Genomic DNA, 16,806 nt, shown 5'->3' with positions numbered 1-16,806 from the left:
TCTCCGGGCAGGTGACCGACTCGTGCTTGACTTGAGTTTCAGGAATTGACTGGAGAAAACACAAACTGGTGCACACCTGTTCACGACAAAAATAATTCATCTTGCTGGAGCGTGGAGTTTTGGCGGATATGACTGATTTTCTGTCCTGTCCCTCAAAACAGTGTGTCTCTCCGAGGGCCACCTTGTAGCTCTCGCTTTCCCCCATTGTCACCAAAGAACTCCGACAACTGTAACTAACAACCAATATTTACTCATTTTTATGTTATTTTATTTATTGGATATTTGTAAGGTGCCTATACAACAGATGGTGTTTCATATTCATTCACTTTGTAAGATAAGAAGTGAGCTGAGGATGTGCATCACAGTGCAAGGTGAGCAGCGAGCTGAGGGTGTGCATCATGGTGTAAGATGAGCAGTGAGCTGAGGAAGTGCATCGTAAGACAAGCATGCAAGCTGAGGGTGTGCATCATGGTGTAAGATGAGCAGTGAGCTGAGGAAGTGCATCGTAAGACAAGCATGCGAGCTGAGGGTGTGCATCATGGTGTAAGATGAGCAGTGAGCTGAGGAAGTGCATCACGGTGTAAGACAAGCATGCGAGCTGAGGGTGTGCATCATGGTGTAAGATGAGCAGTGAGCTGAGGAAGTGCATCACGGTGTAAGACGAGCATGCGAGCTGAGGGTGTGCATCATGGTGTAAGATGAGCAGTGAGCTGAGGATGTGCATCACGGTGTAAGACGAGCATGCGAGCTGAGGGTGTGCATCATGCTGTAAGACGAGCAGTGAGCTGAGGATGTGCATCACGGTGTAAAACGAGCATGCGAGCTGAGGGTGTGCATCATGGTGTAAGACGAGCAGTGAGCTGAGGATGTGCATCACGGTGTAAGACGAGCATGCGAGCTGAGGGTGTGCATCATGGTGTAAGATGAGCAGTGAGCTGAGGATGTGCATCACGGTGTAAGACGAGCATGCAAGCTGAGGGTGTGCATCATGGTGTAAGATGAGCAGTGAGCTGAGGATGTGCATCACGGTGTAAGACGAGCATGCGAGCTGAGGGTGTGCATCATGGTGTAAGATGAGCAGTGAGCTGAAGATGTGCATCACGGTGTAAGACGAGCATGCGAGCTGAGGGTGTGCATCATGGTGTAAGATGAGCAGTGAGCTGAGGATGTGCATCACGGTGTAAGACGAGCATGCGAGCTGAGGGTGTGCATCATGGTGTAAGATGAGCAGTGAGCTGAGGATGCGCATCATGGTGTAAAACGAGCATGCGAGCTGAGGGTGTGCATCATGGTGTAAGACGAGCAGTGAGCTGTTGATGCGCATCACGGTGTAAAATGAGCATGCGAGCTGAGGGTGTGCATCATGCTGTAAGACGAGCAGTGAGCTGAGGATGTGCATCACGGTGTGAAACGAGCATGCGAGCTGAGGGTGTGCATCATGCTGTAAGACGAGCAGTGAGCTGAGGATGTGCATCACGGTGTAAAACGAGCATGCGAGCTGAGGGTGTGCATCATGCTGTAAGACGAGCAGTGAGCTGAGGATGTGCATCATGGTGTAAAACGAGCATGCGAGCTGAGGGTGTGCATCATGGTGTAAGACGAGCAGTGAGCTGTGGATGTACATCACGGTGTAAAACGAGCATGCGAGTTGAGGGTGTGCATCATGGTGTAAGACGAGCAGTGAGCTGTGGATGTGCATCACGGTGTAAAACGAGCATGTGAGCTGAGGGTGTGCATCATGCTGTAAGACGAGCAGTGAGCTGTGGATGTGCATCACGGTGTAAAACGAGCATGCGAGCTGTGGGTGTGCATCATGGTGTAAAATGAGCAGTGAGCTGAGGATGTGCATCAAGGTGTAAGACGAGCATGCGAGCTGAGGGTGTGCATCATGGTGTAAAATGAGCAGTGAGCTGAGGATGTGCATCACGGTGTAAGACGAGCATGCGAGCTGAGGGTGTGCATCATGGTGTAACATGAGCAGTGAGCTGAGGAAGTGCATCACAGTGTAAAACGAGCAGCGAGTTGAGGATGTGCATCACAGTGTAAGACCTTCATGCGCCAGTTTGATGATCATGTCATGTAGAGAAGATGGGACGACAATTACATTTAGTTTCAAGAATATTCCTTGTGATGTAATTGATAATTCATACTTTATGAGAGCAAATGTTTGCAAGGCCTTGTGTTCAGCCGGTGATAGGTCATTGCTTGCTCCTGCCATTTGCTTACGCCATTTGTCAGAACTGATGCGTTTTGTTTTTACATTTGTTATCAACTTCTCTTGTAGTGTTGCAGAGATGATGGTGTCCAGGGTATAGCACGCGGTAGTGTGTAATAAATCACATAGTTTAAATACTGTTCAGCCTTTGTGTCAGGACGTGGATGCCTTGATAAGTATGACTTGCAGAAACAAAGTGTCCAATTTTATTATCGTAATGTTGCCTTTAAAAAGGCAAGGCCAGCATATGTCCAATGGTTTGTCACCCCAAGGGAAAGAACAGTTATTATGGCCCTCAGAGCAAATCTCCTTTTCATTGGAGAAAGGGTGCCCTCTTTATTATCAAATCTCGCTGTGAGGAGAAACTGTCCTAGCTGTGAGAGTGACAAAAATGATTTGTTGAATTTTCTGTTTTTTTGTCCCACCCTAACAAATCTAAGAATGATTTGTATAATCCCAGCATTTAAGAACCTCCAACATCATACATGTGCAATTAGCACTTACATTTTTATGATCAGCCCCTGATGGTATTGTGAGCTTCTTGGTATGCCCCAAACACTAGAATGTCATCACTATAGTTCAGACATTGCAGGATGTGCCGAAATATCTTGTGTATTTAATTCTGGAAAATCTCAGCCCCAGATGAGACACCAAAGCTATTGTTTATATCTAAACAATCCAAGGTGTGCTGCAAACGTTTTAATATAGCGTGAAGCTGAATGTAGTTCTAGCTCGAGGTAACCCTTTGTTTAACTCAAGTTTGGAGAATGCAGTGGCTGCATGGAGTAGATGCGTTGTGTCAGTCATACATGGTGCAAAGTGTTGTACCCATTCTATGGCTTTGGGATATTCATGTTGGCACATAGACAAATACGTCCACTGAATTATTTTTTGGGCATTGCCACTATTGGTGACACCCACGGTGTTGGACCTTGTGCAGGTTTAATGATCCCTTAGTCTAACAGTGATTTAATTTCATCTTCAAATTGCAGTTGTATTCCCCTTCAGTGCTGAGCTATTGGTTTTATATTCTTGTTGATGTGAAGCTTTATTTGGCATTGTGAAAAGGTTCCTGGCAGGAAAATATACCAGGAGACTATTTTTAAGAAGCTGTTATATAGAAAATACTTGTTTGCATCCTCTCAAACACCATTGTTGGGAAAATACATTCTCATTATTCTTTGGAGAGCATTGTGTAAAAGAGACATTTCTACCACTCTTAAGGAATCATTATTTGGAAAAGACATTTTTCTCGTTGTCTTTAACACTTATTAATGCTGAACCTCAGAAAATCAAATGGCATCCTGAAGATCAATTATGTTTTAATAAATTGAAACCTATCTTGTGTAGTGAACCTGTATTGAAGGTGACATCCTACAGGCTGATGCCTCACTTACAGGTTTAGGTGCAGTTCTTTCACAGAGTAATGATTACATAGAACATCTCTATATAAACAGGAAGTTATTTCCCACAGTCAAAAATTATCCGATTCTTGAACTTGAAGCCCTGGCTATTAAGTGGGCCATACCCTACATTAACGTTTATCTAACTGGTAGAAGGTTCCAACTTGTCACAGACCACGCCCCATTAAAATGGTTATCCCTTCGCAAAGACACTAATACACGGGTCATACGCTGGTTTCTTCATTTACAGCCTTATTGTTTCACCGTAGAATTTTGAAAAGGAAAATAACAGGGTAATGTAGATTTCCTTTCCCCATTCCAAATAGAGGCTGTGAAAACCAGCGACATTAGGGGAAGGATATGTGATGAATCCTGCTTAGTCATCACTGATTCCCTGGTGATGATCTTCTCCCACATGGCCAGGGAACGGCAGCCGCTACCTGATCCTGACCCTCGGGGTGGTATTATGAGGGAGGACCATGTGGGACGACTAGCGGGAGGAAGTAATAACTCCATTGAAAGAGACAGAGGATTCACTGTTCTACCCCCCCGAAACTATAACCTCTAAAATACTGATGGCATATTCTAAATCTGAGCAAAATACCATTGCATATAATACTCACTTAACATCTCCTATTTCTGACTATCTTAAATTGAACAAATATCCATAGCAATACAGCTTTACAAAGTCTAAAACTCCAATACACTCCAACTCCCATAAAACCAAGAGTACTGGGACGAGGAAGAGGAGAAAGTAGTTAATGTGGAGCAGAAACACATCAAGTTAAATGTGCAGACTAGTTGTGGCAATGCCAATAAGCTGTATGGGACATTTAAAAATGATGTGCCTTTTTAAACTGAGGGAAGAGAAGGATGAGAAGAGAGATGCAGTGTGGGTGCAGAGGAAAGCAGAACCAAAGGCAGACACACGCGAGCTGGCTCTGCTGAAGGAGGCAGATTCTTTTCTACAGGAGAGGGGAGAGACCGGTAACAGCATAGTGGGTGCCGACGGGGACCGCCGAGCAGCCGGTAGCAATGGCGAGGCGTCAGAGACACAGCCACGTTGAAAAACAGCATTTCCACCGGCGAGTGAAGGAGACGTCAGCGGGGGAACCATAAGAGGGTCGCAGAGCGGGTAACGCTTTCTTGCAGCACAGACTTTAGTGCAGCTGGATGCCAAGGGTCAGAAATGCCAGCAAACACAGATGAGTCTGGCCAGGAGTATTGGCAGCCCTAGGACATAGTGACATGCATGCAATCAATTCATAACCTATTTTGAGTATCAACCAAGTAATATAGAAAGACTGAATTTACCCAAATGTCTATATATGAGATATCGACATGGGGAAATCTGGAAAAAATATTGTTATAAGCAAATGAACTTTAATGAAGCAATTGAAAGGCAAGATCTGTACAACACTTCATATATGAACTATCAATATGGGGAAGACTGGCACAAATATTGCCACAAGCCAATGAACCCTAATGATGAAATTAACAAAGAAAGCTTGAAGAAGTCTCCATATAAGGGATGTCGATATGGGGGAAGTTGGAACAAGTAATACCTGGAGCAAATAAAGTATGAATAGTGAAGAGGCACAACTGTTATACTTAAAGAGAAAGAGACTGAAAGATAAAGAGATACAATTGTAAGAAGACCTGGTGAAGGAAGTGCATCTGGCAGTGAGCCTTTTGGGGAAAATATACCTGACAGGAGAGTATACCAGGGTATCTACAAACCCAAAGAGGGATTCCTGGCAGGGGAGTACACCAGGTAATCCATGTAGAGTTTGTGAAAACAAGAGACCATTTTTAAGAAGCATATTGAAAAGACACTTTTGCCATCCTTTCAAAAACCATTGTTGTTCAAATCCTACCACAATGGTCAATTGTCGTTACTAACAACATAAATCCTTGGATACAAAATGCCATCATTCGAATACAAGCATCTGGCCATAACAACCTTGATCGCTTCATATCCATCATGAACCTGTATTGGAATCCAGCATCAAGAAACGATAGCAATTTCCTAGATGGTGTGTTTCTAACCATCGACCAAACACTCACAGAACACCAGCATGTGGAATTTATTATATGCAGTGATTTAAATATACATCTATATAACAAAATAGGCCAACGGATGGAGTTCATCGATTTGTCAATGCGGGCAAAAAAATGGCACAAAGAAACCTCGATTCGAAATCTGAAACAACTAGACCAACCGAAAGACGCCACGGGTACCATCCTAGCCACATGGGATGGTGGTAAGATGACAGCAATAATAGATTACGTATATCTGTCAATAGATCTACTGGAATCAATTACAGTGACTCAAATCAATCTAACAACAAGAAGTGATCATCACCAACTAATAGTCACTGGTTCTAGACCCACACAACCAAAAATGACTGACTTCCGCATACAGACAGAAGTCGCTGGCAATAACCCAATAGCAAATAAGAGATCTTACAGACCGATTACAACTGACAACAATGCCAGATATTGACAAACTTAATTATGATACCTTCCTGATTCCCTTCCTAAAGCCAAGGAAGAATCAAGCAAAACTATATAATCATTATTACGATACTGTAATCGCTCAGAAAAAAAACAGGTGCATAAGGACATTCGCAACCTAAAACTCACAAATGGAATTTGAATTTTTGCACAGAAGAATAAAATAAAACAAAAATACACAAACTGGAGGAAATCATATCATACAACACTGATACAAAACGATGCAGAAGCCATGATGAAAGCTTGCAAGAACCACAACCCAAGACTGTGGAATCTGTTGGACAATAACGAAAGCAACCAACAACTCTTGACAGCAAACGTGACCAAGCAAAAGTGGATAGATCATTTTGCAAACATATATAATGATTCAGCTAGTACCACGCCGCGGGCGCTACAGACTGTGAATAAATCATGGAACGTTCGCTACGAGAAGGAAGACCTGATCTTGATCTTTGAAAAACTGAACACCTCATGTGCCCCGGGTCCTGACGGCCTGTCCAATGCAATTTTACAACAAAATGTGGAGTTGTGCATTCTCTTCATGATGAGACTCATAGAAACCATCAACAAACAGAATACAATCCCGCCATCTTGGAGAACAGCGATAATCGTCCCCATATACAAACAAGGGGCGCGTGACAATCCTCAGAATTTTAGACTGATCGCATTACTAGACCCATTGGGCAAGATCTTCGCCGCATTGCATCTCAAAAAACTTAAGGAATGGGCTAAGAAAATGAAGCGATTTGCAGCGAGACAGACGGGATTCACTGCTGGCGTTGGTACCAATGTAAATCTCCTTATAATGAACTTGGTCAAATATGAAGCAATAGAAACAAAAACACAGATCTATGCTGCTTTCTTGGACCTACATATGGCATTTGATTCCATACCAAGAACACGACTATGGGAAAAACTGTCGGCGTGGAATTGTCCGGCTGAGATCTTAGAGCCAATAAAACTATTATATTCCAATACAACAATAGCTGTGAGACTTTCAAATAATGGCACGACTACCCCCATGATAAAAACAACAAAAGGACTAAAACAGGGTTGTCCTCTCGCAGCCACCTTATATAATTTATACACAGCAGACTGTGAAGAACATCTTAATGACCTGGCTCTGAATCCTCCAAAACTGAACTCTGTCCCAATTCCAGCATTGTTTTATGCCGACGACATTATCCTATTAGACAAAACCATCTCGGGTTTACAACGGAGATTGCATCTCATGGGAACCTACATGAAATCCAACAATATAAGGATCAATACAGCAAAGACTAAAATCATGGCATTAGTAAAACTTCCATTTAAGAAACATCCAGCATTAAAAGTCTCTATCGACAACATTTGCCTAGAAGAAGTATCGACCTTCAAATATCTCGGCATTATGCTAAATCAGTCTATAATAGAAAAACAGTGGTTCAACAACCTGGAAACGAAAACTCAGACACTAGCCAGACAAGGTTGTGTCCTACACAGGAAATACAGTAAATTTTCATTTAAACCTGTTATAACATTCTACAGACAGAACGTTATCCCGGTAATTACATATGGCAGTGACACAATGATCCACTCACAATCCAACAATTGGGCGAAACTAGAAGCTATATTCTGGAGAAAGATCTTCAGGCTCTCAGATTCATATCTGATGGCTAGAATTCGGTATGAGGTCGCAACCCAATCCATATCTTCGATAGTGACATGGAAACAGCTCGACCTGCTAAGAAAACTCCTGACAAATGATGAAACACCGGCCACAGCAATTCTGAAAAATAATCCAACTGCTCTTTACAATACATTTTTAAGGAAATGGAAAGAACATTTGTTCCAACAATTAAAAGACGAAGAAATATCACTCGAAACCCTCATTAACAGACACAACATGCAAAACGCAAAATAGCAAACCACAACTGGATCCGAACATGTCATGCCAAAACTTTATATTCAAGAAATCTTCAAGCCAATCGGACATTCGAGCCCTAAGCGAAATCCCAAAGTACATGGAACAGTTTCCTGATAATAATATCTGCACAACTTACCTACAAGGGACAAGCTGGCAATGACATGGCAAATCCCGAAAACTGACAACTATTGCCATTTCTGCAAAGACAGAGAAGTACCAGAAACAATCTATCATCTAGTAATGATCAACCCGCAATTAACGACCAAGAGACTGAATTTCGGTAACTTTTTCAAAATATCGACCCAACAGATGGATACGGATATGCGTGGGTCTTTATTGTTGAACGGACGTTAAAACAAACTAATTTACACAAAAGTTCAATATTTTCAACATATTTTAGGATTGCAGCCTGGAGCTCAACAGAAAGCCAAGTGAAGATATTGACGACTGGCCTAATTGATGCCGAAGGTGTCAAGATGAAATTTTCTTATTGTCTCTACATTTCCTTCCTTCTTTTTTTTCATTTTTTTCTCAATCTCCTCTTTCTACTTCTCAAGTGAATTGCTAAATATTATCATTTCGTGTATCACTGAGTCTTAAAAATGAAAAGTTTGTAACAAACTAAATTTTAATAAGAAATAAAAAAAATGTTGGGAAAAGACACTCTTTCATTTTTCTTATGAGGTTGTGTTGTTAAAGAGACATTTCTACTACGCTTAAGGAATCATTATTTGGAAAACACGTGTTTCTCATCAACCTTAAGGAAGGGTTAAAACACCATCACGTAAGTTGCTGTGTAGAAAAGACATGTTTGCCATCATTTCTAATACCATTTCTTGGAAAAGACACTTTCTCATTATCCTTAAGAAAGTGATGCCTAAAAGAGACGTTTCCAGTAATTATAAAGGACATTTCTTTGAACAGTACACTTTCAACATTCTAACTGAGACAATTCAGGGGAAGGAAATCATCCTCTGGAAAGATTGTTTTGTTGGATTTACATATTTGGTGTTTGCTACCTTTTTTGCTGAATTTAAAGCAGTGACGTTTACCTTGCAACTTTTGATTATGTGTGTTAGTGTGATGGTCAGATACATTTTGGACACAAGGTCAGCTTGCTTTGGTTTTAGTTTTCTAGGAAGAGAAGCTCTCTTTAGGATAGGGATAGATAGGGCTTTATACAAAACACCTTTCATTTTATTAAAATGACTAATGCTGAAAACATTACAACCTTGTGTCTGCTGCTCATTTCCGACCCCTCACACCCGGTGGTGAGGGGTATGCGTGGCATGTGGGAGTTCTTGCATGGGAGAGTGAGTGTGTAGGTCATTGCGAAAGGGTCAGACCATGAAACCCACATTCTAGTTTTCAGAGAACTTATGTTTGCTTGAAATCAAAAGGTCCAGGATTTTGCCAGGTATGAGGGTGGCGGATTGATAAATTGGGTGAAGTCTTACGGGGGTGAGTGGAGTGAGGATACTGTTTAGTATGGGGTTGCTGTCTGGATGGGAGCTATCAGACTTGAAGTCACCAAGGTAGAAATCAGTCCAGTCAGTGTGAAAGTTAGAATTGGGACCGGGAGCCAGTAAATGGGGTGGATAATGGAGTGGAGCAAGTGATTGTTATATTTACACAATTGTACCTCAACATTTCATCTCTTTTTCTTTTATTTCTTGACATTTCACTGTTTTGTTGCACTAAACACTACAAGCAAAAGTCTCTCAACTCACTTTTGATAGACAATAAAGATCCATATTCCAGTTATTTATCTTTCTCTGCATTATTTATTCAGTGCCGAAATATATTGTTCATGTTTCAGTTCTTCATCATTTCATTGGGCCTCATTGTGAGACCGGCAACAGGTGTGCCGCTAAAACCGGCATGGCGGCCGCCGGTCTAATTTTTTTTCTGGCGCCCGTGAATGGGAAATTACCTGGTCATTACACCTCTGCCGGACGCAGTAATTGCCCATTCGTGAGCGCCGGAATGAAATGCTCCCTATTTGAGCCCCATAGGGCCCAATGGGAATTGGGAGGTTGGATGCACCGGCACCTTGACATGCGACGTGCATCCAACATACTCTGCTCGTGGCGGGTGTTATGACCGCCAGGTCTGACCTGGCGGGCAGGAAGGCACCTGCGAGCAGAACTCGTAGTTTACCGGTCCGGTAACAGCGGTACCGGCAAGCTTACTGGTACTGTTGTTACCAGACCAGCAAACTTATAATGAGGCCCATTTTCTCCATAAATTATTTGAATCCAGATAGAAACGTAATTTCAAATTTCACACTCATATGAACATCGTATTCATCATCTAGTGGCACCTGGTATGTATCCATTTTTTCTAACCAGTGGGACCACATTCAACAATACACATTTGAAAACAACTCTACCGTGAGCCCTACTGGCACAGCCACCTTCACCACATGAGCTAGAACCCACTAAACACTCATAAACACTGTTCAATTGCAATAAGTGATAGAGAGCACTTCAAAGGAAGTGTACGGGTGTGTTTTTCAGGTGTGTTCCTGGAAGAAAGAGTATGTCTGGGGAGTGTATGCCAATTTGGGTGTGTTGGTGCGTGCGCACGTGTTTGCATGTGTGTGCACATGAATAGATTGGGAGTTGAGATGAAGGCAGGCAGGTGCATGTAATTAGTTGTTTCGGTGCAGTGGTGTGCTGGAGTTTAATTGGAATCTTGTTTGTGTGCTTTGATTGTGTCATGTTTTGCGTTGCTAACAGTGGGCAAAGAATGAAATAGACAAAAGATCATTGCAGGAGCCATTAGTTCTGCCGGGCTCTTTGCTCTGGACACCCGGGTGAATAGAAGACCTAGAGAAAGTGCTTAAGTTCCCAAAAAGTAACCAGGAAGTGGTTCAGCAGACACAGATATAAACAGAGAACCAGTCCTCACTTGATACCGACCGCAGCAGCAAGATCACACAAAGCAGCTAAGGGGCTGAGGAAGGGCTGCAAAATGGAACCCTCGAAGCGGACGGGTGGCTTAAGTCACACCCTACCTGTGGATGAAAGAAGGACAGAACGCAGTTGCATACAGTCCAAGAGGGGGTTTAAAAAGTGCTGATGGAGCATGATATGATATGGCATTCATAACGCGCCTATACACAAGTGCTTCAAGGCGCGACGAGGGAACAGAGGGAAGACAGAGACAGCGATCCTACTAGCGCAGGTGTCATTCAGATCATGCAGGGAAGCTTCAGACTGCAAAATTGAATGCTCAAGGGGGAGGCGGGCTAAAATCTCCCCCTTCCTGTAGATGAAAGAAGGACAGAATGCATCCCTTGTCCTGACCTGGATCCTTCTGGAAACCTTACGCCCGTATGTTAATCAGAATCTCCATTTTCTATATTCCACGTGACAGTACCATTCCCCTGACACCCGCTTAAGCCCTAACTCTGTGTGTCTGCAGCACGTGAGACACCTCCAGCGCCTCGCACAGAAATGCTGCATGACCAGCTTCCACAGCTTTTCCACAGTGACGCACTTAGGTTCAGAATTAGTTTAACGAAAACACCACAGCACATCAATAATAAATCAGCATTATATTAAATTCTGAAGTAATAGCTGAAAATGAATGAACCACAAGATGAGATCACGGGATCGGAATCAATAGAATAACTGAATTGGGTCCACAATGCTGAAGAGGCGATGGTGCATTCTCTCTCAGGATCTTACCAATTGACTTGCATTTGTTTCTAAAACAGCAAATTCTTTAGGTCCTCAAGTCAAATATTCTAATGATTTTACTAGTTGTCCCGATGATTTTGCTAATTATTGTGAATAGAGTTAGGAAGTTGCCAGCTCAGTTTATTTTGACTGGTTAATGAAGTGATTGTCTGCACTTGCCCTTGCATTGGCCACCAGCTGGCCGCACTTCTATTTTTTTTGTCTTTATTTATTTATTTACTTACTGTTATCGGATTTACTGCACTGCCCCCTCCCCATTCCCCCTGCACTTTTCCCGTTCCCCCCTCCCCTGCACTTGCGCGATCTCAATGTCACCTGGCCTAGTAAGATCGTTGTCTCTGTCTTCCCTCTGTTCACCCCCCCCCCCCGTGCCTCATCGCACCTTGAAACACTTGTGTATAGAGGCGTTATAAATGCCATATCATATCATATCAATCTTTCTGCTTTCTTTAGAAACTATAAGGTACAGAGCTTCGCAGCATCCGAATCCTGATCTTGATGATGCTAGGTCATATTTTGTTTTAGCAGCGCTGATTGATTTTGGGATATCCAATACGATTGTGCGGATTCTCAAGAGCCATAGCGTTGCTGACGGCGGTTCAGCTAGCAATCGCACGGGTGGAGGCGGTGCTGGAGATGACGGTTGCCTGGGTATGAACAACCGGGCTGATTGTCCTCCACTGCCTACAGAGCAGAGCAGATATGTGTCAGTCAGTGGGAGTTTGCAGATCTAGGAAAGATGCATACCCTGAGAATGGTGGCAGTGTTATTTTCTTGGCTGGCGCTCAAGGTTCTTCAATGTTGTGGATGTGTCGGAAGGAAACACCAATGCACTGGTAACACTCCTCTCTACACCATGAATCCTTTTTGGAAGACCCATGAATCCCTTTTGGAAGACCCATGAATCCCTTTTGGAAGACCCATGAATCCCTTTTGGAAGACCCAATGAATCCATGCTTCTCTCCAGTCAAGGTTCTTCCAAATCTGGTCACTAACGAAAAATCCTTGCATTCCTGCAGTCCAGGAAGGAAGTATTGCTTGAGCCCTCGGAAAAGGCCCTCTACCAGCGATATCCCAAAGACAAGATTGCCCGGCTACAGCTGATCCAGAATGCTGCACTCAAACCCAAAGCCCAGGCTCCAAGCGTTAACGCCACATTCTACTACCCTCGATGAAGCACCATTAGGTCTCAGTGAGGAAGAGCATGTCCTTCAGAATGATGTAGCTCTTCCGAGACTACTAGAGAACACAGTGGCCCTCATTACAACCCCGGCGCTAAACCATGGCGCTATTAGCACCATGGTTGGTGCCGGTGTTGTAACGAGTCCGCCATGGTGGAATGGGGAAATACCGCCCCATTCCAAGGTTGGCGGGGCGGTAATTCCCCATGCCGCCATGGCCCTTCCCCATTCCCATTTTTGCCCCATAGGGCTCAATGGGACTGGGGAAGGCGCTAATTACGGCACCATAAATTACGGTGCCGTAATTAGCTCCTAGGTCCCTTTGAGGGTTGGTTTTTTAACGCCTGCTAAAAGCAGGCGTTAAAGTGCCGCCCGCAAAGGGACCTCGTAATCAGGTGTTAAGGGTTTAACGGCGCCGACACCTTTTACGGCGCCGTTAACCCCTTAACGCCGGGGTTGTAATGAGGGCCAGTATCTCCCTGATCAGACACGGTGCCCCCAAAGGGAACTCCCCAACATTCAGACTGTAGCTGAAACCTAGCAGTTACAACCCGTCCATCACTTCCCTCACTTACTTCTGAGAAACGAAGGAAACAACTGAGGGCCAGGATGCAGAAATGTGGCAAACACTTCCAGAAGTAAGTAAGGCTGTGCTGTGTCTGCAGTCACCTGCTCTATATTATTAACCTGCAGTATCCTCTTTCCTTCTCTCTGGGGTCACTGCAGCCCCTTGCATTGGTTCTGCAAAGAACATCAAGGAGGGAGAAGGGAAGGCATGGCATGGTGTACAGAATACATTGCATTATGTAGCACTCTGAAGCGCACAACCCTGCATGCGGCGCTTATACAAAACACACTGAATATATCCCCCATCAACCTCTACCTTCAGTGCAGGGGTAGTGATGGCCATACAAGGAAGGGGCTCTAAGGGAGCACCTTCATAGCAGGCATCATTTACGTATATGTCCTGTGGAGAGAACTACCAGTATCATAAAAGCTGAGGGGTACACACAGACGCTGTGTCAAAGTCACTCATCTTTCAAGGAAGCAAAGTGGATGCAGCCGACAGAGGCGGTCGGAAACACGATTGTGTTGTGTAAGCGCCTACCACATGCTCAATAAATAAATAAACAAATGAAATAAATAAATAAATAAATAAATAGTGGTTTACGAAATGGAGGGGGGGTCTGGCAAGGGTGCAATGCCCAAAGTGTGCTGCAGGGGTTGGTTGCGCCCATATGGAGTCCGAGAAAAAGTCATGTTTCAGTTATGAAAAGCCAGGAGTGAGGAAAAGGACTAGCAGAAGGCATTGGCTGCATGTGGGTCCGGTGCTACTATAAATGGTGAATCTATGTTAATTGGTGATTATAGGTAGGGTCCTTTTGGTGCTGCGTTTGCTTTAAGCCTTTGTTACTCTGAATGTAATGCCATGAGTTGGGGAGAGGGGCTGCAGCAGGAATGGTACGCGGTCATTTATTTGCCTGTGGGAGTGCACTTGGTGCAGCGACAGATGGAAGACATCAGGGGGCAGTATGGGACTATAACATCAGGGAGTCCTGAATGTTCAGGTGGTTGACACAGGAAGATGGCGGAGACGAGATTGAATTGACAGGAAGGTGCCGAGAAGACATGGCAGGTAACTGCATCACCCCTGTAAGGGAAAACTCAGAGCAGCAGACTTTCAGAATAAGGGGCCACTATGGGTTCTTAGAAAGGCTGCTCAGGCAAAGATTTCAGCAATAAAATGTCAAAGTTCATGAATATGTCTCTCAAAAGGAAGAAAAGGTGGCTTAAAAGTAACTACGTTCCTTTAAGGCAGACCAAGGGACCAGGGCCCCTTCAAGTACCGTTAAGTTCATCAGGGCTTTCCTTTACTGTGGGTAAGGTGCCCTTTCACACTGATGCAGGCTACAAACTTTGCTTAATGCACAAACCAGACTAGACACCCTGCCTACAATTAAATGGCTCCGCCCCTTGCCCTGCCCCCTTTGTCACACAATGAAAGGCAAAGATTTACATTGCAAATATACCTTGCCTTGGATGTGAAATTGGGCAAACTCCCCACGCAATAATATGTATTTCCTGAAGGAAGCAGGGGTAGTGTGTACTTACACTAACATCATTAAAGAACATATTGGGCTTCATTGCCAATTTGGCAGTGAAGTAAAAAAGTGGAGGCAATGGAATTTACCCCATTTTTACCGTACTGGCGAATTCCGATTTTTGGGGTCAAAGTAAAGGATTGACCACCAGGAAGATACAGGAGTGGAACCCTGCATTTTAAGTCCAGAAATCATCAGATTTAACGCGGTGAAATTACTGCACATTGTTAATCTGAGAGAAAAAAAAGAAATCCTATAGACTCTAAAAATGTGGATTTACACCGCTTTACCACCGCTCACAATTTGGTGGCAATTCTGCCATACAAATTGGCAGTAACGATACAAGATTTTGGCAATCATTTTGTGGAATTACCGTGAAATTACCTCCAAACTTGAAATGAGGCCCATTTTACATGTTTACTTTAGTTCCTTGCAACAAGAACTTCTAACACTCAATTAAGACCCCAAATGTCTCCTTTTATACTTTAAATTCATGACGGAATCTTCATTTGTTACAGAATCTCCGGTCTTCCAAAGGGCATGCCTCCCGCCTCTATGCAGACAGTCCCAGAGCTTCACATTCTGGGGGTGGGAGGAATTTTAAGATGAATCAACAGCAATCAGACCTCAATAAGTCCCACTTGGCTGGGCTGTGGGTCTTGGAGGCCTCTGACGGAACACAGAAATGTTTAGCTAGGAGATCTTTAATCTTTGGCGACACTCTGCAGGAGAAGATATGGACGACAGATGGTGAAATTTGGTGCCAATTCGGATCGAGTGACTCCTTGATACCCAAATGTCTTTCATGCACCCACGTGTCTGACTGCGTTGAGTCCTAAATGACACGCTAAAATGTGATCCAGTTATGAGTCTTTCTATGAAATTCTCAAGCGAACCATACCGAGCTTGGTTACTTCTAACTAAATGTACCTCGAACCCATGATATGGTCAGTCCTGGTAAAGAGTCTGTGACAGTCAGGGTCGCTAGCCCTTTGAACCTTTGGGTTCTTCTGGCCCAGTTTCACCTCCAGAGGTCTGCTTTGTGGCGTTTGGTTGGATGACTGATGCCGTCCATTGCTCCTAGACGTATGAAGTGGTTTGGTTGGCCGATCCCCCGAAGTACTGGGGATTGGTCCTGGTTGAGCTCAGAATTTGAGTCTGCAGCAAAGGTCAGGTGGACAAACAACTCTTACCCCATTTCATGACAGAGGGAGGGTGCATTTGTTCGTAAAACAACATGTAACTAACCAAAGTCTTTGGAAACAGTCCAGATAGCATCTCTAGAGAGGTATCTGGCTTTTGCATCATCGAGTAGGGTTTTTCATCATTGACGCCATCTGTAACAGTGTCAGTGTCAAGTCTCCGGCAGCCCACGCTGGCATAGAGCGGGGTTGTGGTCTAGAAAGGAGGAAGGAGGCATGATATTCTTATTTCATGATCACAAGTCCTGCAAATAGTCAAGCCTGCTAAGAAATCAATTTGGGATATGTGCAATCCGTGACTGAGAGGCAAGTATACAACCAGACAATCAATGCTTTGCCTTTATTTATTTTATTTTTTATTTATTTATTTTTATTTTGGTAACGCGTCGCATGCCCGTAGGCCTCAGGTGCACACAAAGACAAGACAGAACGGACAAACACAAGAGGCAGAAGAGGAGCAAGAATCATAACAAATTATTCTAGGTTGAAAAAGTGAGGTTTTATGGAACACAGTGTAGCTCTGGATCTGCTGTATCCGAGCTGGTAGTGTATTCCAAAGAAGGGGACCCTGTG

General features: G+C 43.8%; 1 protein-coding gene across 1 annotated transcript in view; it reads left to right on the top strand.

Moving 5' to 3' along the window:
- LOC138453120 (fibrinogen-like protein 1) overlaps positions 1–16,806 on the top strand; it is a 360,090-nt gene that overhangs the window by 332,438 nt on the left and 10,846 nt on the right. The gene's annotated exons all lie outside the window — the stretch shown is intronic.

This window comes from Ambystoma mexicanum, chromosome 4p (assembly GCF_040938575.1).
Source record: "Ambystoma mexicanum isolate Mex_15411 chromosome 4p, UKY_AmexF1_1, whole genome shotgun sequence".
Taxonomy (NCBI): domain Eukaryota; kingdom Metazoa; phylum Chordata; class Amphibia; order Caudata; family Ambystomatidae; genus Ambystoma; species Ambystoma mexicanum.
The sequence above is the reverse complement of the archived record's forward strand: the minus strand, read 5'-3'. Positions and strand labels throughout refer to the sequence as shown.